Source organism: Oxyura jamaicensis, chromosome 2 (assembly GCF_011077185.1).
Source record: "Oxyura jamaicensis isolate SHBP4307 breed ruddy duck chromosome 2, BPBGC_Ojam_1.0, whole genome shotgun sequence".
Lineage (NCBI taxonomy): Eukaryota > Metazoa > Chordata > Aves > Anseriformes > Anatidae > Oxyura > Oxyura jamaicensis.
This window is the reverse complement of record NC_048894.1, coordinates 7,930,332-7,956,935: the sequence shown is the minus strand read 5'-3', so window position 1 is coordinate 7,956,935 and position 26,604 is coordinate 7,930,332. Positions and strand designations below refer to the sequence as shown.

General features: G+C 39.5%; 1 protein-coding gene and 1 long non-coding RNA gene across 6 annotated transcripts in view; both read right to left on the bottom strand.

Moving 5' to 3' along the window:
- The window catches only part of DPP6 (dipeptidyl peptidase like 6), a 551,821-nt gene that overhangs the window by 257,581 nt on the left and 267,636 nt on the right, over positions 1-26,604 (bottom strand). The gene's annotated exons all lie outside the window — the stretch shown is intronic.
- On the bottom strand, positions 14,488-24,937 carry LOC118162000. Its single transcript, XR_004748249.1, has 3 exons — positions 23,036-24,937; positions 20,799-20,902; positions 14,488-20,686 (listed from the first exon to the last, which is right to left on the bottom strand). It is a non-coding gene; the product is annotated as an uncharacterized LOC118162000 (long non-coding RNA).

The following is a 26,604-nucleotide window of genomic DNA, read 5'->3' as shown; positions in this document are numbered from 1 at the left end:
CTCCCCATGATCTTAGGGATCTATCTTCCCTGAAATTTTTCCCCCTCTCTGGTTATTTCTAGGGAGCAGCTGAGTCCCTTACTCATTGCTTCAGTATGGGTCCTCTTTGATGATTAATTTGGGAGTGAGTGAAAGGACTTATTTCTTTGTTCCTTATTATTATATATATTTGATTTATTCAAAAAATAATAATAAAAAAAATAAAAAAGCTCTATAGGCTATCACAATACCTTTTTTATAGCTCAAATATCTAAGTCAGAAAATGTAAAAAAGGCCACCAGGGATGAGAAAATAGAGAAAGCAAAGAGAAAGCAAAGAGAAAGAAAAAAGAGGGGGCCCCCCCCCCCCCCCCCATATTTCCCTCAAACAGAGAATCCACAACTCCAAAACAGCTGCAAACATATTAGGCTATTTAAAAGCCTACTGCTTGGTAAAGGGAGAGCCCCATCTTCATTTTTAGCTACAACAGTGATTTATAGGATGAATAAATGATCTGCATATGAGATGATGACTGGTTTAAATGTAAATGTTGTGAAAGACATCTTATGTAAGCACATACAATTGACTGAGAGATCCTTCCTTGTACATAAAAGCCACAGCTGGAGCAAGTGGTTTTTTAAACATTTGTTTTATGAAGCGCACTTTTCACTGCAATGGTTGTTATTTTTCATTTACTTTTATATTGGCTATAACAACAAGAAAAATATATACATATATATTTGAACTTACAACACAATCCATTCAATAGCAGGGTTATGCAAAATACTGATGCTGTTAAAGTAGAAGGATGCATATAACATCCATTTAAAGGTGTTGTATTTAGTCAGAAGTTATACCACCACAAGAGATGAAGTCCCACAAGTGACACAGGTGTAAGGACCAAGCACCCTCAGTTTCTGCAGGGACAGCCCAATGTCTGGCTGCATCAGACCACCTGGGCTGGGAGAGCTGAGCCTGGCTTTGTAAAGAGGGAAGACATCTGAGGACTGCCATCAGACCCTGATGATCAATTGTAGAATCATCATAGAATCATAGAATGGCTCAGGTTGGAAGGGACCTTAAAGATCATCTAAATCAACCTCCCCTGCCACATCCAAGGACGCCACCCACCAGATCAGATTGGCCAAAGTCCCATCCACCATAGAATTGAACACCTACAGGGATGGTGATGACCCATTGAGCACGCTAACTTCTCACAAATGTTCCTGAACAGCACCAAGAGGGGCAAGGGCTCTGGCATCTGCATGACTTTATGCACTTGAGTATTAGTTTACTCTCTCCAAAATGCTCCCTGGAGCTGGGGAGCTGGTGCCCCCAGTTAGTGGTGGGAGTTCAGATGGCTTCAGGCATTTATATACTGATGTGATAATTTTTCAACTGTTTCTAGATCTCTTGGGATGAAACTTGTTGTGATAAACATATGTTGCTGTATTCCTGCTGGCTCTGTGCTATATAAGCTTTTTCACCAGCCCAAAATAACCTTTTCAAGAGTCTAAACAAAAAAACACTGTAGACACTTGTGTTCTCTAAAATTTAGAGGCATAGAGGAATCCAACACACAACCTATCTAATTTTTATTTATTTACTTAGAAGGTAAAGCCTTAAAATATTTTCCAATTCTTGTACACAAGTCTTCAGATGTGTAAGGAAGAGGCAGAAAGCAACACGGGCATCTCTCTGCTTCAGCAGGTGTATGAAACAAACGGTGTATAGATTTATGTTCCTTCACTTGCTTTCCCTCACTGTGCCTCAATACACACCGTACATTCACCTTTCTGTACCGCACATCTCACAAGATGCATGTGCAAAAGCAAAGGATGGATAAAACCTGTTACCAGTATTTTGAAAGCTAGTAAAAATGATATTTATGGAAAACAGGCCAGCTGGAAATGCCTGCCTAGAATCCTCAACACAGAGGTAAAGTCTGTCTTTTTTTCCAAGGCCGGGGAAAAAAAAATAAAATTATATATATATATATATTTAAAAAAAAAAAAAAAAAAGAGAGAGAGAAGGAATAGTAGGATGAGCGGCTTTGACTTATTACTGGTACAGTCTCAGTAGTCCACTTTCCATGTGATAAAGCAAACAGAAACAGAATCCCTGCTCTGCTTTTTAAAAATTGACCAGCAGTTTTGATGTACCACTTGGAGCACCTTTGAGAGGTTTAGTTTTCAGTTAATGAGAGTTAGTTTTTGAAATTGGGTATCACCATGCCTCTAACTGCCTCAGTGGGGTGTGGTACTCTTTGGTAATGAGAAAGCTGCACCAAACCTGTCTCCTAGCTCTAATGAAACCGGATGATACAGTAAAGAAAATGGAAAACTTACGGCATGATGTACAATACACACATACCATACAACACTGCCCAAACACCACCTTAAATAGTGTAAGTAAATCAAGTAATGCAGTGGCAACATCCTGTTCCCATCCATTTATTTGATCTGCAAGTAACACAAGAGAATGGATACACAAAGGATGCATAGATCTCTATGTCCTATTCATCTTACTGGGGTCTTCAGAACAGCTGAGCTCAGAACATTGCATAAGACCTCTAAAAGGAGATAAGACATCCTTTATTTATCATTGATAATGTTCATTAATTAGAGCAGGAATTCAGCAACAGCCCCTTGGGTGCTCAGGCAGAGCTGGAGAGAGGGCAGTGAGCACAACACCGGGTAGGCTGAAAACAGAGTTGTTAAATCCTTCCCATCTCTACTTGAAATGACAGACTGCCTCAGATTTTTCCTCACCTATCCCTACTGAAAGCTAGAATAAGGCTTTAAAAGGCAAGTGCAGTCTTTTTGTCCTGCTCATGCTCATGGCTACAGTGTCCCTATGACTGTACAAAAGAAGAAGAAACTGAGGTTGGATGTCCAAAATGTACAGGGAGCATAAAAAGTCCTTTTCTGGGGCTCAAAACTACTCTGTGTCTCCCCCAGCCCATGTTTGTTCCTTTGAGGTCTAACAGCCAGGCAGGGTAAGGGTGAAGCAGTGAGAGTAAGCAGCAGTGATTTGGGTACAGGTAATTGCTCTGGCTGTCCAAGTGCTGCAGTAGGGTTCCAGGACAGGTAAGCAGCATTCATTAAGGGACTTGAGGACCTCTGCTTAACACTGTGGTGATTCAATATGACTTTGAGATTGTTCTGTTACTGTTTGTTCCACTGTTACTTTTTGTGAATATGAATAAAATACACAGCAGCTTTACCAAAAAGGTACACTTAATTGTACTTTCCTCCACATAATCCAAATCAACAAATGCATCCTTTCTATAGCACTCTCATTATAACACATAATGCTATAAGAAAATAACAAGAAATAATGGCACAAACATTTCAAAGTAACCTACAGCTGAATAATTGAGCACATCTCTGAAATATTCCATGAAATATATATACATGTCTGTGATTTCCTTCAGTTGAGAAAATAGCACAAGGATGGGAATTTGTGATATCAGGAGACTGATAGAAAGTTCCCTAACATTGCTAAACAGCTCTTGCAAAACCTAGGAGTTAGGAAAAAAAAAAAAAAAAAAAAAAAAAAAGCTATGCAAGAATGTGTATTTCCCCCCCTGAAGATATATCCCTTAACAAACCATGCAAGTATGAAATCTGGGCTTGACAGTGCTGAAGTGTCACAGACAGAACCATGTACCTGTCACATATAATTAATTCACGTCTCATTCCCAGACCTCACAGATCTCTGCAATTACACATACCCATCATATATACGTATATAAAAAACAGATCATGTGTACATCACAGGTGCAATTGGCACAAGCAATTGCCTAATTATTCTGTAGTACAACGAGGTCCAGAAAGACACAAAAGCTGAGCCCACTCCAGCTTTCAGTCACCTACCAAGTCTTTCACTATCCCAGCTATGGACTACTTGCAGGAAGAGTTGCATAAGGAATTAAAACCCATTGGCTAAATGTCAGCACTAGGAAACAAAAACAAATCAATATCATGTGCTGAGATCAGGCTTTGCTGTAAACGATACATTCTGGAAAGCACTTGGGTCTCCATTTAGCTCTGCCAGCAAAATATCCACAATTGCAATTGCCTTAGGAGAGCTTATGAAGTCTCACCTTCATACATGAACTCACACTGCAAGAAATAAATTGCAACACCCATCACTGCACACTCTGTAGGGCAGATCAGACCTTTTAAAGCAAGAAGGGTCAGATTTTATCATACCTGAGAACACTACTAGCCTTTTATTGCAAATATTACCCAAAGACAACCTTTTGGACATATTTTCCAGGGATAATAGGCGTAGGTCTTATATTTATTCATTTAATCAGCAACCTTTCAATTTCTCTTGTTCTCCTCCACAGATCAAGACATCTGCTGGTGTGGGAAGTGGCTGCTGAATGGGACATTTAGAGGCTTAAACTTCAAGAGACTGGATAAGTGGAAATAGAACCTGACCAGCAGGAAAAAAAATCAATTCCATTTGCCTTATAAAGCAAACCAGAGCAGGGAATAGTTGGTTAAATACTTTTCACCTCGTGTTGTAGTTTGGTGATATCAGAACAAGCAACAGCTTCTCTGAAAGGAGTAATACAAGAAGAAAGCATAATAGATTGATGGGAAAAGGACACACATTCACACTTGCCAGTAAATCTAAGCTCAGCATGAAAGGGAGACTGTTGTACAAAGCGTTAACGAACAGGATTCCTCAGCAGCACTTCACCTGATCACTCTGCCCCTTCCAGTGGTCAAAGAAATTCAGAGTAAATGGGAAAATACTAACCAACATATCAAGCTTTTAATTAACTACAGAAATGAAGTCAAGAGACAAGCTTTCCAGAACAGATTAATCTATTTTCAACAGACTTTATTCTCTTTATAGTTGCCAGGAACAGGCTGCATTTGACTGAAAATTACACAAATAGCACTATAGTCAGTAGTGGTCTTGAAAGGATGCTTTAATTTGGTATTTTCTTGAAGCTGATTTTAATTCAGCTTGTATTGACAGCAGAATGACATGGCCATTATTTAATATTTCATGTTACCTGCTAGACAGTAGGCTGAGATTGCTGGTTTACTCTTGTGGTGGTGGTAGCAAGAAAATAATTTATTCATTCATAGTCCATCCAGCATTACATTTTCATGTTTTCTTATCAGCTGAGCCATTAGGATGACACTGTTTATAATAAAAAAGAATTTTTCATATCTCTTTGCTAAATAAAATCTGCAATATATATATATATATATATATTTTAGTAAAAATACAACCTTTAGGAACACTGTTAGAGGATTTCAAGCAGTTCTGTTAAAGAAACCTTTTTTAAAAACATTTTTTTTTTCTCCCTAATACAAATTTTCCTTGTTAAACTTAACCAATGCTAAGACAAACAGAGATGGTAAAAATAAACCCTTCTGATACACAAAGACCTTTGCTGAAATAGTGGAGCCCATGCTGCGCTGCAGAGCATGGTACCAGAACTCCTCTTCACTTTGTCTTTCTCTTCGTGAGGAAGAAGTGGTAGTTAATTTATCTGGGAGGAATTCTTTTTTTGGGAAACAGAAACTTAAGTATCTTCATCAGATTTTGCACTGTAAATGAAGTTTAAATTTCTATAATCAAAAATCCTTGATTGCTTTAAAAGGCTGGTAGAGCTTCCATCTTGGCACAGGCCTGTGCATCTTCTTCTCCCAGGCACTAAAGCTCCTTGACATTACTCTGGCTCTGTAAAGTGGCTATAAGTGGCTCTAAGTGCAACACACATCAATTTTAAAGCCTCCTTACACAGTCAGAGAAGTGCAATGCAGACACAGTATAAATGAAAATCCATTTTTGTGAGCTGAAGTCACAACTGAAAAGCATCTATTCATAAAATAATCCCGTGACACAGGTGCGTGCAAGCAGTATAGACAACATATTGGAAAGTGATTGGAATGAGGCTAAAAGAAAAATAATATCTTGCTTATTTATTTATTTATTTTCTGAGATTTGTATTATATGTATTATGTCAGTACCCAGGAGCTGAACTGCCCAGGGTTCTCCTGTGCTTTGGGCTGAAGATATTTCCAACAGAACAGACTCTGCTGAAAATAATTTATAATCCCCAAAAGAATATTTTGCCTGCCATCTGCCCAGAACATGGCTGTCTATTCCTAAATTGACTTTTTTTTTTTTTTTTTTTTCCCTGTTACCAAGTTTTTCTGACTCAGCCCATGAAGAACTGACATTTTTTCTCTGGTACTCACTTCTGAGGCACCCTGTATTAAAACTCTTTCTGTGTGTGCAGCATCACACCTCTCCCCTCCTTTCATAGACTATTTCAAAGTACTCTTTCCAAAAAGCTTGAATGATTTGCATTGTCATTCAGTAACTTTCATTTCTGTTACCTCTCCATTTGGGTTGAATAAGGATTTGGAAGGTACAGTTCCTCATGCAGGTTTCCAGCCTCTGCCAGACCAATGCCAGGCATTGCTGGCCGGGGTTTGATTCACCCTCCACTGAACCCAGGGCTGTGTTTCTACCTGTGGTGCTGGCCATTAACAGCCTTGCTGGGTCCAGGAGCTGGGCTTTACCCTTGCCCGTGTGTGACCCTGCAGCTCAGCATTCTGGAAATGCACAGCTGTAGTTCTTGTAAAGTATCAGGAGGTAATTCAAAGCCCCGGGCTTTTTTTTTTTTTTTTTTTTTTTCCTTTTGAGCACCACATATCTGTAGAGTTATTCATGAATGAGACTCCTGATCCATCCACAGTGGGACCTGATGGTGTATTTACAGTCCAAGATCCATTTCAGCTAATATTGTACTATTTACACTTATCTGCCATAAATCTAATTTTGTTGTGATGACTATTGCATTTAATGTACTCTAAGAATACTCTGCAAGCCAGTATCAATTATGTTTGCAAATAAACTGATGCTTTGGGTTAAACAAAGTGAAAACATTCTTCCTCTGAGAAATGCAGTATCTGCGGCTATTTCAAGTGAATCTTATGTTTTATTCAATTAAGTACCACTGAAGATTACAATGATTCAGAAAATATTAAATGAAAAACATCGATTCTGCAATAATAACATTGGATGAGCCAGGAACTGCTACCAATAACATAATCATGATGCATCAAACTCGATTACAACTTCAAAATAGTTCCTTAATTTCACAGCAATTATTTAAAGATATTTTCAATTCCTTTGCCACTGACATATGCACAAAGCCATCTCTAACTTAAAGGCTGATATTTTGTAACCCAGATCTAGACAACTGACACATAAACTACCAGGCAGCACAAATCTTCCAAAATAATACATGTTCTCATCATCTTCCTCTTTGACATTAGTGGTTGCAAAGACTGGATCCTGCAGGAATGGCAAGACGGAGGCTTTGCACCAAACACAGACTTTCACATTTCTTTGCATTTTGCAGCCCTACATTTCCCTGATGATGGCTTGTAATTGGCCAGTTTAAGTTTTACTGAACTCAGGAAATCTGATTGACTTCTGTCCCTTCTGTATTAGAAAGCAAACAACTCCAACCCACAATCCTTACATACACACAAATAAAATAAAAGCTCAGAAAAAGAGTTTTGAAAATGAGATATGTGGAGATAGAAATTCCAAGCTAATTCTTTGTGCCATCATGTATTTTTGATAAAAAGAGGATTTTTTGCCAAGTAATGTCACATAATAGGTGCGACTTGATCATACCTGTCATTCCAGCCTCAGTACAAAGGTTTAAAAGGCAATATCAATTCTCATTAGATCCACAGCACAGCTCTTAAAGCATCACTTTTCTCTTACAGATCAGGAGTCTTTCCAGCAGCCATCTTTATAATTATGTTTATTATTAGCATCAATTTCCATTTCACCATTCACCTCAGAGGAACAACAGATGCCTTTCCCCATTTTCAAGGCATACCAGCAATAATTGCTTTACTCACTACGGAAACACAGTCAGTGATGTGCTGACGCATGGCAGCTCTTCCCAAATCACAGCAACCCCTAATGACAAGGGAACCAGCAACTAAGGAAGAGCACCAACCACTTTTTTTTTTTTTTTTTTTTTTTTCCCCCAGGATTTTCTTGAGCCATTGTCTTTTTAGTCAGGTCTAAAATATATCTGCAAACTGAAGAGTGAAAATATTAATAAAAAAAGGTTAGTGCATACACACCCATATTTGAAGAGGTTGTTAGAAGGTGCAACTTCCTCCAAGCAGGAGAAAGGAAGGATGGACAGACAGAAGCAGAGCTATAGCTCCATCCTCATAGATACAGCAGAGCCAGTTCTGAGGAGGGGAGCAAGATCCCAAACCTTTAAGAGAATCTCCATCAAAATCCAAGGTAACCCATGAGGAAATGGAGACTCCATACATCTGGGAGAGCTCCCACCCCACACCAGGGCCCAATGAAAGCACCCATCCCACAGTCACCATGCAGCCCAGCTTCCCTTGTATTGACCTTAGTAACTAACTGCATCTTGAGGAAATAAGGTACGGAGCTTCCCTGAGCCTCCTCACTCAGTGAGCCACGTGAAAAGCCCAAATTTCATTAAGAAAAAAAAAATAAAAATAAAAATCTACCCTTCTTGAAGAAAGAAAAAGCTTGACTTCATTAACACAAAAGGCACAAAACTCAGAAGAGAGATAAAAAGGCCTGAAAACACATTCCTTTAAAAATGCTGATACTCTTTTTCTTTTCTCTTTAGTACGGATTATTACTTCTTGAACATTCAGGTCTGACAGTACATCATCTTGTCCACCCAAACATTTAACAAACTTGGTAATACTTAGCTCTAATGACTTCAAAGCCTGAGAAAGCACAGGAACATCATCATTTCATGCATCAGATCTATTTAAGAACACACACAAACCACTGCTCACAAGCCATAACAGAGACAATATTGTCCCAGCAATAAAACCATAGAATGGAAAAATCACAGATATATTACCCATTTTCAAATTTTATATTAAAAAAAAAAAAAAAATCAAAAGTGAGCAAGATTTTGGTCATGCTGCTTTCACTGGAGAAACTCTAAAGAAAAAATAAGATAGCAATTTAACACAGGATAATGGAATTTTTCCCCTCAGCTTGAAGAAGGCCCCCTGGCCAAAAATGAAATTAAGCTACTCTTCACCATGTAATATTTAATGTTTTTTTTTTTTTTTTTTTTTTTTCCCTATTTTCATAGTTAGTTTTACTATTGTTATCTGTGATACAATAATACTAAATTGTGTGAGTGTATAAATCTGTCAAACATTATAATAAAATTGCCTAATAGGGAGCCTGTAAGTGCAGCCACTTTACCAGCCAAACCATTTCTGAAAGAAGGATGTCTTTGTACGAGAAGGCAAGATAAAAACAGAGAACGCATTACATTGGATCAGACTGATGATCAGCAGAGCACAGCTCACAGTAATGACAGCCAGAATCAGCCACAGAGTAAAGGTTCACAAATCTGCTTCAAGGCACACATTTTCTGCTGTTAAGAAACATTAATATTTTTTTCCAAATGCTTTTTTAATTATTATTATTTAATGTGCTTATAAAATTTGTCCTTATAATTGTGAATGCTTTTTGTTCCTGCAAACACAGCAGTGCAGAAGAGAACTGACTAGAAAGTACAAGTGGTCAGATTAATTGGGTAGACAGTATAATTTCAGATAGTATAAGACCCAGGAAGGATGCTGTGCTTGAAGCTTAGCTTTTATCTTCATAACTAATATTTAAAATTTGACTTAAATCATGGAGTTCGACTATCTCTCCTTAAGCATGTTACTGTATGAGAGCAACAGTGGTATTCTTAGTTTTCATACAAGTGTTCATATTCTTCACAAATGTGGAAGAACTCTTCTCTCAACCCAATCCATGGCAATGAGCTCCATGCATGATAACAACATTCTGATATTTGATTTGAACTCATACATTGGAAACATGAGGTTTTCCACCTGTTCAGAAGCTTTTGGTTTCCCTTCTTGGGATCATGCCTTGCAGCAGAACTTCAGCTGCTACTGGGAAGTGGGTGACAAGGAAACCTATTTAACAGGAGCCTGGGTGGGAAATCTCATGGCTCTGGTTTCTTCTACCATGTTCTTCCTCCCTGTAGATTATTGTGTATTTGTTCAACAATGACCATGGCCATTTGTCTGTCTTTGTGTGAAGAGAAAAAGACATCCCAATCCCCCTAACATGAGAGAAAAGGGCTCCAAACTCCCAGGTTCCTCTACCCTCTGCCCTACACACATCCCTTCCTTCCCCTACCCTAAGGTTATTATACACATCCCCATCAGAAACACACATCTTGCCTCCTGGCTGCTGCATGACTGTTCGGCTTTATTTGTACAACAAAATTCCATCACCTTCCATGGGATACCCTTCATCTCTGCCCAACTCCCTCAGATGTCATCACCTCCCAAGCACCCACCCAAACCTCCCCCATCATCCTATCCCCTTTGGCACACCTCCTTGCTGCTGAGATTTCCCACCCAGCGCTGAAGCAGCGGAGAGAAGAGAGCATCCTGTCTCCTGTTCTGCCAGACAAATCCCAGCAGGACACTCCACTGCCCTGTGCCTCCCCAGGGAAGCAGATCTGGGATAAAAATGGGAATACTGATTCTTGGCAGGACGCTTGGTTTCCATGGGCTAGATCCAGCCCATAGGCTGACACTTGAAGAGTCCTGTGAGGCAGTTTGATATCCTCTTTGTGGACTCCTTTCCAAAAGTAAATAACACAAGTATTTATCAATTTCTCTGTTTTAGAAGTGTTCAGGCCTCAAAACACCCTCACCAGGCATCTCTGAGCACAGCCCTGCATGCAGTATTCCCAATGAAGCTACAGTGCTTACTTATATAATTATATTTATATAATTACATTATAATTACCCCCTGTATTATCCTCTATCCCATTTTTTTTTTATTATTTTTAACATCTTGTTTGCGTTTTGTTAATTCATTTTTTCTGAATCCTGCTAAGCTCCTGGCCTCTGTGATGTATTGTGGTGCTGTAGCTCCAGAGGTGCACTGTCATCCAAGCAATTACTGTTGTCCATTATCAACTAATTTCCATTGTCTATAGAAAAACTCAAGGTCACACTATTCCACTGCAGCTTTGGGCTGATCACCCAAAAGAACATGCCACTAATAATTACTATTTAAATGCTAAAACAGAGAATTGCAAACACATTAGCAACAGTTCAGCTATGAAGATTATGCTAGAAGAGGAGATTATCATAACCAGATCCCTGAAGGTGCTGAGCTCTTGCAGTTCCTATTTGCATTCTTGCAGAGTGAATGTAAGAGGGCTGTTCTGGCATGGTAGAGTAACAACACACAGAACTGCAATGGAGGCATGCATGGAAAGAGTGCTGCCTCTAAAACATGGGACAGATCCTACAGTGTCATTGTTTAACCAATGTTTTGAATGAAAACCTCATCTGCAAGAAACACATTACAGCTTTATCTTTCTGGAAAAGATGAGAAAATGCCTGAGGAATTTGGCTCATAGCCAAAGAGCAGCAAAATAAAATAATAATAATAAAAAAATAACAACCCTCCAGTTAATGTCTGCTGCCTTGGGACGTGGCAGGGTTGATGCAACACCTCTAAAAGCTTGAAAGATTAGCAGACACAAAGAACATCACACCCAGGACAGGGATGGGCAGCTGCCCTTTGCTTCTGGGGACTCTCATCTCCAAACCAGCATGGGAGCCCTCCCTTGGGAAGGAGCTCAGCACAGAGACATGTTGAAACCATCACATCCCATTCTTCATCTTCTGATAAATATTTTGTGACATCACATTCAGCACTGCATGAAACAATCTGGTTTGCCATCATTAATAGGTATAAGGCCAATCATCACCACACACAGAGCTGAGCTCCTTCAAATATGGAACTGTGCCTCAAGGGCAACTTCTGCCAATGACAGACATAAGATTTTGCATAGATTAAAGGTTACAATACATGGCCTTGAATGGCTTGTCACTGTCCTGTCCCTTGCTGAACCTGACCTATAATACAAGGCACATAAAATAGTATGGGATTTTCACTTTTCCTCCACAATATTTTAAGTCTAAGACTCAAAACAATGCATATGTAGCATAGGAATCTGTAGGACCCCACCTAATGCTGATAGATTCTGTTTAATACATTTGCTCTCAGCTATCTGTTATCTCTCTGCATTGTTACTGATAGTATTTATTCCTCCTGAGCTATTTTTTAATCATTTTCAGGAGATAATGTGTGTTTATTAAGTAGATCAATATTTTGCATGCTATGCTTTCAGGAAAGTCAGATGAATTATAGACTTTGCTTGACATTTGTCTCCTGGTGCAATAACGTGTCTCAGAAATGCAAGTAAATTTATAAGCCAGAACTCCCTTTTCTTGAGTCCAAGCAAACAATATTCTATCATGTGCTTGCAGAAGCAAAACATATTTTTCCCTTATCAGTTATATTCATACCAATGAATGGCATAAACACTGGATTTTTTCTTGAGCATCACTTGTATGCAGGGACTTTGTTAGCTCCTCTTTCCCCAGTCCTCTTGAACAACCCTATCCTTGGAGATGGACCAAAAAAATCCCCGCCAAATTTTCAATTCCACTTGCTGCTTCCATTTCATTGCTGGAATGTAACTCATCTGGATCTGGTGCCTTGTCAACTTCCAACACTTCTAATTGCCTAACTATCTTCTTTGGCCTAATCATAAAACCTTTTAGCATTTTGTAGTGTCCCAGGAATACGTATTCTAGTCTCTGATGTGACCTTCGGCTTTTTCTCTTAATACTAATGGCAAAGACTTTGTGGCAGCTATTTGCAATGACAACCTCATCTGTCATGCCCTACTCGTGTCTCTTAACAACCTTGTTCACCTCTGCATTGCTACCTTGTTTCAGTGATATTTTAGGGCATTGCAGCTCTTTATCCATGTTCTGGTTGTTACTGTATAGCCCAGCTTAATTTTTGGATACTTTTTTCTTTTCTCTTTGCAGATCATTTATTTATTTTACTCACAACAATGACAAGACTGACTGCTGTATTAGACAAAAGGACTAAACTGCCCTTTTTTTCATTATTTATTTATTTATTTTTTCCTTAACAAAAGCAATAATTACAGATTCCCTCATTCTCTTTATACGAGTGCATGCACACATTCATTTAGGGAACTGTTTTTGGATTTGTTGCAGTTTAGATAGGTAATTTTACTTAGTCAAGCCTCCAACACATCAGAATGCTCACAGGGGGAAGAGATGAAATCATTTGAAGTAAAAACCCGTGAGTTTTTACATCCAAATCTTTGAGCTTCTGATATGTCTGATCACTGTATTTGTCTGTTTGCAAAAGGGACTGAAGGGCTGAAACACTGGAGGGAACCTGCTCTCAACAGCAACTTTTAGGACCCAGTCGTCATTTACTTTAAACTTCCTCCTGTGCTACTCTTGTTAGAGTGATGTGAGGGAGAGCTAAAATAAATGGAAATAAGGATGACAATGACACCCCTTATCTTCTATGCCATCTTACCACAGATCGGCTTTTCCCTGCTGTACGTTTCATAGAACCATAGAATAACCTGACTTGGAAGGGACCCACAAGGAACATCAAGTACAGCTCCTGGCTCCACACACAACCACCCCAAAATCAGACCCTATGTCTGAGAGCATTGTTCAAACACTTGTTGAACCCCAGCAGCTTCAGTGCTGTGACCCCTGCCCTGGGGAGCCTGTTCCAGTGCCCAACAACTTCTGGGTCCAGAAATTTTCTGCTTTCAGTCTCCTGGCTGAACAAACCAAGTGACTTCAGCCACTCATATTTCTTCCCCTCCAGACCCTTCACAATCTTTGTAGCCCTGCTTTGGACACTCTCTAATAGTTTTATGTCCTTTTTATACTGTGGCATGTAAAACTGCACTCTGTACTCGAGGTGAGACTGCACCAGCACAGAGCAGAGCGGGACAATCCCTTCCCTCCACCAGCTAGCAGTGCTGTGCCTGATGTCCCCAGGGTACAGGTGGCCCTTCTGGCTGCCAGGACACACTGTTCACTCATATTCATCAGCCAGATCCCCCACATCCCTTTCCAATGGGTTGTTCCCCAGCCTCTCTTCCTCCAGTCTGTACATTATAACCAGGGATGTCCTTTCCCAGGTGCAGAATCCAGCACTTGCTCTTGATAAATATCATATTGTTGGCAATTGCCTAGCCCTCTGATTTGTGAAGATCTCTCTGTAAGGTTTTTCTGTCCTCACTGGAGTCAACAGCTCCTCTCAATGTAGTGTCATCTGCAAACAGCATACCTTCAAGTCCTGCATCCAAATCATTTATGAATAAAGAACTGGCCCTAAAATGGACCCCCACTAGTGACTGGGCTCCATCTTGATATAACCCCATTTACTATAACCCTTTGAGCCCAAACATTTCCCAAGTACTGCGTAGAATTTTCTAAGCCCTAGGCTATATCACAAGTGATCAGCTTAAATGCCTGATTGCTGGTGCCATTTTCCTTATTCTTAACATTATTTCTTCATAATTCTGACTTTTTGCCTTTTTTTTCCTAGTTGAAACCTAGATCCATATGTTGGTCTGTCCATTGGGTTAACCAGCAAATCCAAGCTCTTTGAATCTTATCTCATTAAGCATTCCCCCTTCAACTTAAGTGCTATTTTTTTATGTCTATATTCAAATAGTGAGTACACATGGCAGAAACAAGCCAACAGAGAGGAGAGATTCCCACATCTTACATGTGTGCAACCTCTTTGTGAACAGTCCAAAGTGGTGCTCAGCTTTTTGTGAACAATATCACGTTGCAAACATAAGTCTACGTTTCCTGTAGCAGGCTTTTGACTATTGCCTGTTTTCTCCAGATTTTTTTATGCATATTCCCCTCCTCCACTTTACTCAAATGCATGCATTTGTATTATGCAGAGATGAAATTAACTTCATTATCCATGTTTATCATCTCTATGTCCTTTTGTAGTCTTTCCTTTCCTGCTTATTACTCACAGTTACTCCCTATATAGCATCACACACAGATTCATTAACAGGTTGTTTACTCCCTCTACAGGATCATTAAATGAAGATGCTAAATGAGACCTGACCTAACATGGACAGCTGCAATAAGCAATTCCTTGTAAATAGAGTCTTTGTCATTTATCAAAAACTTTGTCCTAATTTTCAGTCTTCTTCAAACCGTCTACATTTATACATTTTCTACAAGTTTTCAAATTTAGACTTGGCTCATTATTTTACCCTGACAGAAGTTAGTAAAAGAGGCCCAACAAACCAAATAGTTCTTCAAGACATTTAACTGATCTCTACAGATGCTCCCTCCAAATTGATAGGAAAAGCTCAAAACCTCTATAGACTCCACAAGGGCATAAAATACCACTAGTGATCCTGAGCTCTCTCCAGAATTGGGGAGGTCATATGTAGGGTACCAGCTGCATGCAGCCCTGGGTGATGGGAGGATGTGAATCAGTTGGAGAGAGTCCAGGAGAGGCTCACAGATTTCCAAAAATACATTGTATCTGAAGAAAAACCTGAAAGAACTTGGATCGTTTAATTTACAGAGGCAGAGAAGATGTAATATCTCTCGGGAACAGCACGGGTATAATTAAACTTGTCTTTGGACAAAAGGGTGAGCTAGATGACCTTTGGAGATCTTTTTCATTCCTATTTTCACTGATATTTTGATTGCATAGGTCGCCTGTCCAAATGACTCTTACAGACAGCTGCCATTACAGACAAAAACCCTGAAGTCCTAAGCTTTGTGTTTCTGCCCCGAAATGCATCTTGCTTGTCCCCTCAAATACCCTTGTCCAGGCAGAGGATGGTCACTCCTTTCCCAGCCTGCATTTCAAGGGTAAGAACTTCAGCAAGTGTCATAATAAAGGCAAGAGCTGAAATAGCTGCATCCCAGGATGCCTGGCTCACAGATAAAAGTCCTCGTTATGGGCACCGGAGAGCCCCTCAGGTTGGGATGCTCAGCTGGGACACCCACATCAAAAAAGGGAGAAGCTTCTGGAAATAATATCTGGAAGTGCAGATCTGGGTGACCCACTGAGGAAAGGGGAGCCTTGCTATCTTTTGTACTATTCAGCCTGCCCAGCACTGAAGCAGGATGTTCCTCAAGTAAAAACTGTTATTGGCATTTTTTATACTTGCAATCATTCCTTTGGACTTTCTAATGAAGAAAGCATCATTCTTGGCACAATTTATTGCCTGAGATCACTCACCTCAAAGCACTTGTTTCTAGACTCTGTTTCTGCTAACATTTAGAGACAAATATTTACCCTAATTATTTTTTTCCTTCACAAACAAGTCTGTGCATCATTCTCCACTCACCTAGCTCTGCTATCACACTGAGTGCTAGTCCCCACAAACCTTTCCTAGCAACTCTCCCAGCATGCAGAAGACCAAATATCTATCATGCTACATCTATTCTTATCTCCAAAACAGCTGCTTTTTACGTTCTCTTGGATTTGTGAATTTGCACACTCTATTTACAGATATAAATACTTTAGCTATAATAGCTAAATATAATAGGTCTGACATGTTTTCTTTCATAGTAATACCCATAAACCTTAGATTAAATCTGCTGCTTAATTAATTTACACTCAGAGCACGTCTCTACTTTCCTTGGAGCAATGTTTCTACTCTGTTTTGTTATCCTTGTTTCACTCTCTACTTCCTCCTCTGCTTCCCCAGGGATGTCCATCGCTCCTTTATCTGAGGTATAGCCTTGTCTGTGTGGGCTGCATGCAGCCATACTGAACTTCTTGTATTTGGAAACAAGAGTCAGCACAGGCATTTGGGGGGATTTGGCTTTAATCAGACACTTTGAGTAACCTCATGCAGCTCTTCTGTTTGATCATCCAAAGGGAGGAAATACCCATGTTTGCTTTAGAGATCTCTGCTCAAGAGCAAATCGTGTTATCCAGCCAAACGAAGAGATGAAGCTCTTGGTGAAACAAGCAAACAGAATCTTGTCTTTGATCACAGAGATTCATGTAATCCCTTCCCATCTGCTCATTTACCTACAAACCATGCTCTCTCCCCATCCTCCTGCTCCCTGCACCAGCCTTTCAGCTCCTTACAGCTGTCCTGTCTTTGCTCCCTGGTGTCCCCATTTCCAATTCACCTTCCTCCCCAGCACCCCAACTCCTGGCCACTGAGACAGCCCATTGTTTCCTCCACTTTCTGCCCCCAGGAAGGCACCAGGGGGGTTGAGCTCACTGTACAAATACATCCCGTCACATCCTGCTGGCTGTTAATGATGGCATAGCTCTCCCTGCCACCACCAAAAGTCAGATGAGAGAAGTATATATATGCAATAACTGTCATACAGAGCAATGTCTCTTGCTGTCTTCTTTCTCACCTGCAACTAGGCATTACAGGCTCTGAGAACATCAGCAAAGGAATTTGGATTTGCAGTTGCAAGAAGTGACTGACATATAAGAAAACACCAGCATTCTGTATCTGTATCCATTACCTGTCTTCAAGAGTACTTAGTGCCAATTTTGCCAGAGAGCAAGAAGGAGAGGTAGATATTCCTTTTTGTTTGTAAAAACAGTCAAACAGATAAATATTAAAACACACACACACACAAAAAGATGCCAACAAGGTCATTGCTTCTTTTCCTGCACCAAACAGTATATAAAATAATGCCTGTTCCTATTCCGACTTTCATTGTTCCCCTCTGATGATGCAAGGACTGAGCAGCCCTGTTTATCCACCACAATACTGAGGTCCAAGGAGAGCAGGGGCCATGTCCCACAAAACCCAGGCTGGACACTGCCTGACCTGGATACCCATTGATGTTAAAGCTGAATATCAGCCCCTGTCAGAACCCAGCTGTATAAGAATCACATTTAGTATCCAAAGGCAATGCTAGCACTTTGGCAGCTGGACTTATCCCAACCTGCATATACGTGTAACCTATGTGTGTAAGTGTGACTTATATGTAAAATTTTCTGAAGTAGTTGGCTGATTCCTATTACAGATTGCTTGTAAATCTATATACAACAATCTCTCTAAGAAGGAAAGTGTGCCATTTCTATGTATTTCTACATGGCTACAGACCCAGCTCTCCTCTCACCAGGTATTACTTTAATGAAATGCTGGTGATCAATGGTCTGAGCAAGCAGGCAGCCAAAATGAGCAGTGAGTTAGAGAAAGGATTATCCAAACTCCATCAAACCTATTTACTAGATTTCATTTTTCCACAGTAAAAATACTCCACTTTGTAAATCTCTGTAAGTTAAAGGAAATGAAACAAATAAAAGAACCAACCCCAACCTTGGATATAGTTTGGCAATATCTTAGATGAAATCAATTTGCACAGCCTTTCAGAAATGAAGAATAGGATTATAATGGATTATTTTAGTACATGCTTTTGATGTTTTGTGTAAGAGCTTTATTTTCTTCAAGAGAGACGTTTAATGACAACTGCTGAAAATCTGTAAAATGCAGTACTTATGAGCTCCATGTGCTGCCTTGAAGTAGTGAGTGAAATTACATGCAGAGGATAAATATACAGAGCTCAGCAGAACTCCTAACAGAAGAAACAGTATTAAAGTATTTATATTCTGACACTTTAACACTACAAATCCCAGGCAAAAACTTACTTTAACAGGCATAAAACTCAAGTAATATCCAAACCAAAGGAGATCGTGGAGTAGAAGAAGAAAAAAAATATGTTGCCATATCACTAAAATGTCAATCACTTCCAACAGAGGAGCACAAACAGAAGTATTCAACCCTGAAAATCTTGGAAAATATCATTGTCACTTAAAAAATTTCATTACTCCTTTCACCTGTCCAGGAATTTTGCCATCAAGCACCTAAGAATATCAGTTTTGCCCACTGTGCTGAAAAATACATCTAGTTCCAGAAAAACAAATAGAAAGACACACAAGTTTTTACATTATTGGGATAACTTTCTCTTCCTCAGCAGCAATGTGCTGGCAGAAGTCTCTGAATATATCAGTGCAACACACTGAAACCTTTCCAGGTTCATGATAACTTCTACCTGATCTTAACACTCTGGTCTTTCCAGAGAGCCTGGAACACAAACGAACTGCACACTGCATCTTCTGTTTTCCAAGGCAACCTAAATGAAGATTTAACACAAAATCCAGTTTATACAAAGGGGACATAGCCTTTAAACATGCAGGGAGCTTCTGTTTAACATGGAAAACAGCAAGAAATGCAGCACTTGCTTTTTTGTAACTTCAGTTTGAGTGTTCTTCATTTAAAATCTCATCAGCATAATCACCTCTCTTTGAAAGAGAGAAAACTAGTGCCCAGTGATGACTTATGGGCACTAGAAGCTATTAAATTTGCATAGTTGTGACTATAGTTGTCACTACATAAATTGCATAGACCGATTAAGTTATTCACATTACTAAGGCACGACAGCTAACAACACAAATACTGCTCCACAGGTCCTAATAAGACCTCTGTTATGGATTCTAAGAAAGTACTTGTCTTATTAGGTGATTAAGAGTAGTTTCTTGAGTTTGGGTTCAACATGAAAACTAAACACATGAATAGAGCAAAGAAAAATGTTATTTATAATCCTAAATATCATACTATTCCCCAAAGTGACAAGATCAATATTACAGCTTGGCACTTGCTACTGTGACAGATGGTGCTATTAAAATACTGAACACATCTTTTCTGCAGAAGAAAAAAAAAAAAAATCATAAGCGAGGACATTATATGTTGTCCTCATCCAATTTGCATTTTAGCTTACTAAAAAAAATGGGGAAAAAAAAAAAAAGTAGAAAATGTGTGTGTTTCTCCTTAAAATATAAGGAAACACTAAAAAGTACTGTTATATTCTTTTTGGAATAGGGAAGTGAGAGATGCTTGCAGCAGCCTAAAGTCTGTCACAAAAGAGTTTTCATTATCTTTCCAACTGTATTTTGCATTAATTTCACCAGGGTTCTTTCATTTTTAATACAAGTCTGTGCAAAAACAGATGAGGTTGGAAAGATTACTGATGTCTTTGTGAGCAGCTCTACTCTGTCTGCTGGGAGCCTTTTGCAAAAGGCATCTGAGGAAAGCTTGGGTAAGAGTCAGTTGTTTCCTGATTCCCCAGATATTTTAAATGAAGATTAGTTTAGATACTTACTAAGGGTCAGCATTCACAAAGCTCATTGTGTTGCTGAAGATCCTCCCAGCTGAAAATATCTAGGCTGAAAGCCATCTGCAAGTACTTTGGCAACTGAGATTATCCATTGACAGTAAAGCCCCCATTTTTCTTTCTATCTGTAAGATTTCCAAACTGTTTTAATTACCTCCCTTCAACTTCACCGCTAGGGTTTAATTCTCCATTGTGAATTTCTGGGAGTTGCAACAATTGGCCTTTTTCTATTTGTTTACTTTATCATTTAGATTACAGTACTTAGAAGAAGAGGAGGCATTAGAGAACGACTCAGGAAATGTTTGTATTAATCACAGCTTTGCAGAAGATTTTCTGTGTAAACCTAGACCTGACATTTCCTTTCTCACACTCTTTAAAAAATGGTAACTTTTTTGAAGCAAGTTCTGTTCATTATGTTCCATTTACGTTCAAGAAATTTGGGGCAGGTAGGTGATTCAGAAGTATATATGTATCTATATATTTTTTTCTTAATGAGAATCAGCTGGAGAAGGAAGACAATGGGAGAAAAGCAGGAGTATTTGTATTGAAAGTTTTTTATCTTCTGCAGGAATCTTCTAAACAAGCCTCTGAAACAAAGCAAAGCAAGGCAAAACCAATGCAAATGTTTGAAAATTAGCATCACCAAGTAAAAGTATTCTTTCCTGCCTGCATCTGGTTCCCAGATGCAACAGCCTCCACTTTGTAGCCTTGTTCTGCTGCTGGGGTTAGAGCCTCCATGTGCTTATGCTGAGCTGAGCATTTTTCCTGCTGCTGGAGGTAAATCACCCCATGGTTATGTACACCTGCACCAGAATACACACAGTAATTCCAGAGGAATTTTCTTCAGACACAGTGGTATGTTTTACCAGTCTTGTGATGTTCCTTTTCTCACCCCAGGTCAAGACATCTTCCCCAGAAGGATATAATATTTTTTGGCATGACTTAAGTGCAGGGTTTATGCTGATGTAGTTGTGGTAGGTAAAGATGTGGTAGGTAAGGATGGGATGTCACACTGAAATAAGTATTCTGGCATAGCACCTAGTGCAGACACAGTTCTATCAAGATAGAAGCATCCCATAGATGCACTGCTTCCCATAGATAATCAACTAAAATGTTATAAGGTATTATAATGTATAGTATGTATACATACTATACATTATATACATACATATATGTATATATACATATATACATACAACTTAAAGATAAGTTATCTTTATGGATAAACACAAGGCAGCTTGACAAAATTCGGACTGCCAAATCTTGTAAGCCCCATCAATTTAATTTGTTATACATATGACATCTGCCAGCTACTGTAGGTCCCTCCCCACAGTAAAGTCCACTCATTCAGATGCCTGCTGGATTGCATTCTCTCCTTGTGTGGCTAACTTAGCCAGTGAGAAATTTTATATAAGCTTATTAAGATGATTTGATTTACCTGGGGGGAGGGTGTGTGTGTGGGGGGGGGAAGCACAGTAATGAAAAGAAACACTATCTGAGCATCCAGCAAAATAAATTTGGAAAATAGGGGAAAGGAAACCAAAAGATGCTTTGTAAGAATCATGTCAAATCATTAATACTACAAGGAGAAGAAGATGTCTTTATAGGAATCAAATAATGGTGATTTAGGTGTTGACAGCTAAGGCTAAGAAAGGAGAGGCTAACAAGAAAAAATCCAAGAGATCCGATAGGAAAACTTAACCTCAGTGTACATATACAATGTAGTCAATCTTGTCCAAATCTCAGAGCAAATTAGATGTCTAACTGAAATCAGAATCTGTCCTTTGTCTATAAATTTCTGTAACTGTTATTTAAAAAAAAAAAAAAAAAAAAAAAAAAAGAAGAACGGGGATTTCAATACCAAGAATAAACTGTAGAATGAGAATAAACAAAAATAGCAAAGGAAAAGTGAGGAAAGAATTACATAAACCTTAGTATTATACAAGCTCTGACTCTGTAATTAGAGTTGACTGAGTCAACAAGTCAGAGCAGCCACATTTTAAAACAGATTAACCTTGAAGTCAGATTCTGCTAGAAGCAGCAGAAATAGTACTCTCGACATAATCCTTTCTCGTTTCTAGGTAAATAGGAGGGAAAAAAAGCAGTCCCAGAGATGGGTGAGGAACATCAAAGCCTACCATCCAGCAGTTGGAAAGGACCTACAAAGATCATCTAGTCCAGCTGCCTGGGCACTTCAGGGCTAACCAGAAGTCAAAGCATATTAGTGAGGCCATTACCCAAATGCCTCTTGAACACTGACAGACATGGACATCAACCACCTCTCTAGGAAGTCTCTTCTACTGTCTGACCACCCTCAGAGCAAATAATTTTTTTCCTGATGTCTGTTCTGATCTTCTCTTTGTTCAGCTGTGTGCAGTTCCCATGCATCCTGTCATCAGTTACCAAGAGAAGAGACCAGAAATTCCTTCCCTGTTTTCCCTGCTCAGGAAGTTGTAGAGAGCAATGAGGTTGCCTCTCAGCCTCATTTTCTCTAGACTGGACAACTCAAGTGCCCTCAGATTCTCACAAGTCAACCCCTTTACCAGGCTTTGTTGCCCTCCTCTGGATGCATTCAATTCCTTGTTGTATTTTGTTTACTGACTCGCCAGCCCTCCAGGGACTTTAGAAAGCTATTCTTTACCTACTGCCATGCTGATCCAAGATACTTTTTGTTATTCTCTTAAATTTTCCTTTCAGGAAGTTTCTGAATAACTAAGAAACTCACAGTAAATAAATTTAAATCATTTTCTCCCCCCAGACAACCCTTAAAATAAATAATTATATCTGTGTGCAGGGGAAAGCTGAAAAAATCAAATGAACAAAGGTACCATACAGCTCCTCTCCTTTCCCCAACCATCAGAATGTATGAGATCAGGCAAGAAAAAATATTCAGGGAAAACAAAGTGAATAACGAAGTAACTCACATGTATGCATACCTGTAATTTCCAGTTCTACTGCAAAGCTACTGCTGAAGCAGGTCTGGTGGAGAGGTGAGGATGAATTAACCAGAACTACAAAGGTGAGCAATAACCCTGGTCCCGGCACGTCAGCAGCAGGAAGCCCAGAGGAAAGTTATTTAGTATCACTACCATGGTCCAAGAGGAGCAATCAAAGAGAATGATAAGCTAAATTGTTCACTCAGAGAGCAGAGTAGCTAAACAGATTTCTTTTCATTTTTCTTTTCCTTCAGAAGGTAAAGGGGAAATATCCATCCCAAGGTGACACTTTACAAGCAATGAAGCCAAGGCGCTCACAAAGGCGGGTGAATGGAGAAGAGAGGTGAAAGAACAGTTCAATATATTAAAATGCAATAAATCACTCAGGCTGGTTGGTATCACTCCAAGAGTGTAGAAGAAATGAAGGTGAGAGATTGATGTAAATGTATACTTTAGTATTAAAGCGTTTGAATCACAGCTTCAGAGTGGCAGGGCATGGCCAAAACAAGGTCTGTTTGTTAAAAAGGACGCTGCAGGATGAAAGAAGGATGAGAGTTACATGTTACACAGTCTTGCCCCAAAACAGGGAAGCACAGAGGGGACACCATATAAGAGAGAAAATGATAGGAAAAAGCAATTCACTGCTTATTATAAGGGAGAGGCAAATATGGCCAAACCTCAAACCACTGTAGTATTTTCCAGAGCAATTGAGCCAAATAAGATGAGAAGGGGAAGCTGGGGTCAAGCCACTAAGCATGTTACTCTCTCTCTGAACAGATGTAACAGAAAAGCTGAAGAAGCAATGGCGGGCTTCCAAAAAGCCCTTCCAAGCACACTGTCCTCAAGATGATATTTGGGTAATAACCCAGGGATGGAGGGGGGCTAGGCTTCTGTCACAGCCTAGAATAGAAAGCACAATGTTAGATGGGGATTTTTTCTTGGCACATTGTGGGATGATGGCAATGAACCCTGAAATAGAGAGGTGCTGGGTGTTGGACCCACCTGGCTAAAGATGACAGCACTTGAGCTCCCTGTGTGACCCATACCTTTCTTCTGAACAGCTGTCTCCCAAAGCCATTAGTGGGAAGCCTGGGTGACCTGGGTCAGTAATCACACTGCTAAAGTACTATTTTCTCCTCTGGGACTACAAAGAGAGCCTGGAGTGACTAGCTCAAATATACACACAGATGGGAATTTTGCTGGCATTTGTACTTCAGAGAGGGAAATCCCACACAGACTGACATGATTGCTTTTAAGGCATATATTTGTTTTTCTTCTACAACTATGTATCGAACCCATTCAGACCATGCTGACCTTGCAGACCAGATTGGCAGCACACCAGGGTCCAGCTTGCAGCTGGCTAGCTGCTCCATAGTATTGAGGGATGTCAAGTGTTGATTATAGACCAGTTCCATAAAGGCACCCCATACTCAAGATGAGAAGAAAATGTTCCCAAGCTCATCACTGCAGGATCAGCTAATTGCAGAAGTTTACCCTCCTCACCCCCTTATGGAAGAACAGCAAGCAGGCCTTGCAGGGAAGAAGGACCAAAAATACCAGACCACTAAAGTGTTTTCCTAGAGCGCTATAATCCTCTCAGCCAAGGATATGAAACTTTGGCGGAGGAAAGGGGGGAAGCAGAACCTTCTAACCTACATTTCTCTCCATTCACAAATTAAAATTCAGCTGCTGTTTCCCCACAGAAGGCAGTGCTGCAAGCATGGCTGGCTTTTCACTCCACAGCTGAATCCTGCTGAGGCTCCCATGGAAGGGGAAGAGATTGGCTTATCTTGCAGAGATCAGCCTCGCTCGTGAGTTATCAAGCCACCAAGCAAATTGATCAACACATTACAAGCCTGTTATTTATTTAAAGTAATAAAATGAAATATATATTAATAATAATAATAATAATAAAAATAGGATTTTAGTTGATTTATTCTTGCTTTCCTCTGAAAAATCTTTTTTTTTTTTTTTTTTTTTTTTTCTGACACTGTTTTCTTAAGGTAGACATAATCCTACCAACACAATAGATGATATGGTGACCTCATAGTATGTGATGAGGCTATTTTAGTTGTCAGAGGAAACCCCAGGGACAGGTTCAACCTGCAGAACCCAAGCCGTGTACTACACTGTCAAGCCCCAGAGCAGAGACCACAATCACAGCAACTATCTCAAATCTTGTTGGATTTTCATAGACATCTAAATTTATCAGTCACTTCCCCCTCAACTCTCCCTCTCCACATTTGTGATTCAGCCAAACCAAGAAGGCAATGAGAATTTGAGAGACAACTGCCTCCCATAGCTTCTCTCCTAAATTTCTAAGCAAACAATCCTTGCACTCACTTGCATGCATCCTGACAAATTTGTCAGATCACCTAAATAGCTTGAAGGGGTCAAGCCAAAACTCAGATTAATTTAAATGGTAATCCAAGACCTATTTAATTTCAGGAATCAAATTCACCACTTGCTGTGCTGCTTTCAGCAATCTCTGTCCCTCCATTTTGGAACAATTGCTCAGCTGGGACTCCAGGATATGAAACATGAATACTGCCATGGAGCAAAAACATCCCGCATCCTCTCTGTGTTCTTAGTCCTCCACTTACAGTCCCCAAAAATCCTTTGCTGAGCAAATCCCACAGGCTGCAGGAACCTGACAGTCTTCCAGGTCCCACGTCAGTATCTTAAGTGCCTGGAAGCACCCTCATAACCTGCTGATGGCTGTCCTGCATTCAGGGAACAGTCATCCTAGGACAGCAGGGATGTGTCAAGATGGACCTACCCAGTCCGCTTCACAGGTGTGGAAGTTACAGTATCTAGCACAGGCTCTATTATACCACAGCAGGTTGTGATTGAGGAGGCTTAGATGATAACTTCCCCATTTGCAATCCTCAAGTCTTGGGAATTTGTGTGTAGGCATTGAGGATCAGGGGGTGGGTGTTTCAGAGAACTCTTGACACCTCTAATATGCAATCAAGTCTGACTGACAGAAATCTGTTTACAAAACCTCTTCATAACCAAATATTTATCACACAAATATATACACAAAGCCAGAAATTTGCAAAGCCTACAATTGCTTGACATTTAGAACAAAACTCAGTTCTACCAGTGCCAGTGGGGGTTTAGTCATACTAAACATTGAATAAGGTGAGTGTATTTATAGGCAAACCTATACAATTATGATATGGTTATGTCATTTTATTTATTTATTTATTTATTTATTCCCTTAAACTTGTTATGAAGTTTCTAGGCATACCTTTTTGTACAATGAAAAGATCGAAGTACTTCAATACTTGGCATTTCTTTATAATTTGTGCAAAGATCCCAAAGCAATCTAAAACAAGTACATCTCATAACACCACTGCTCCATTTAATTATATTCATTTTAGTCACTGGACAAGCTAATAAGTGACATGCCTAGGATAAGGTAACAACAAAACCTGGAATAGAAATTTGGAGCTTTGGTTCCGAACACTAACCTAACCACTAGATATAACGGCTTCTATACAGTTTCAACATTTATTATTATTATTATTATTATTATTATTATTATTATTATTATTATTATTATT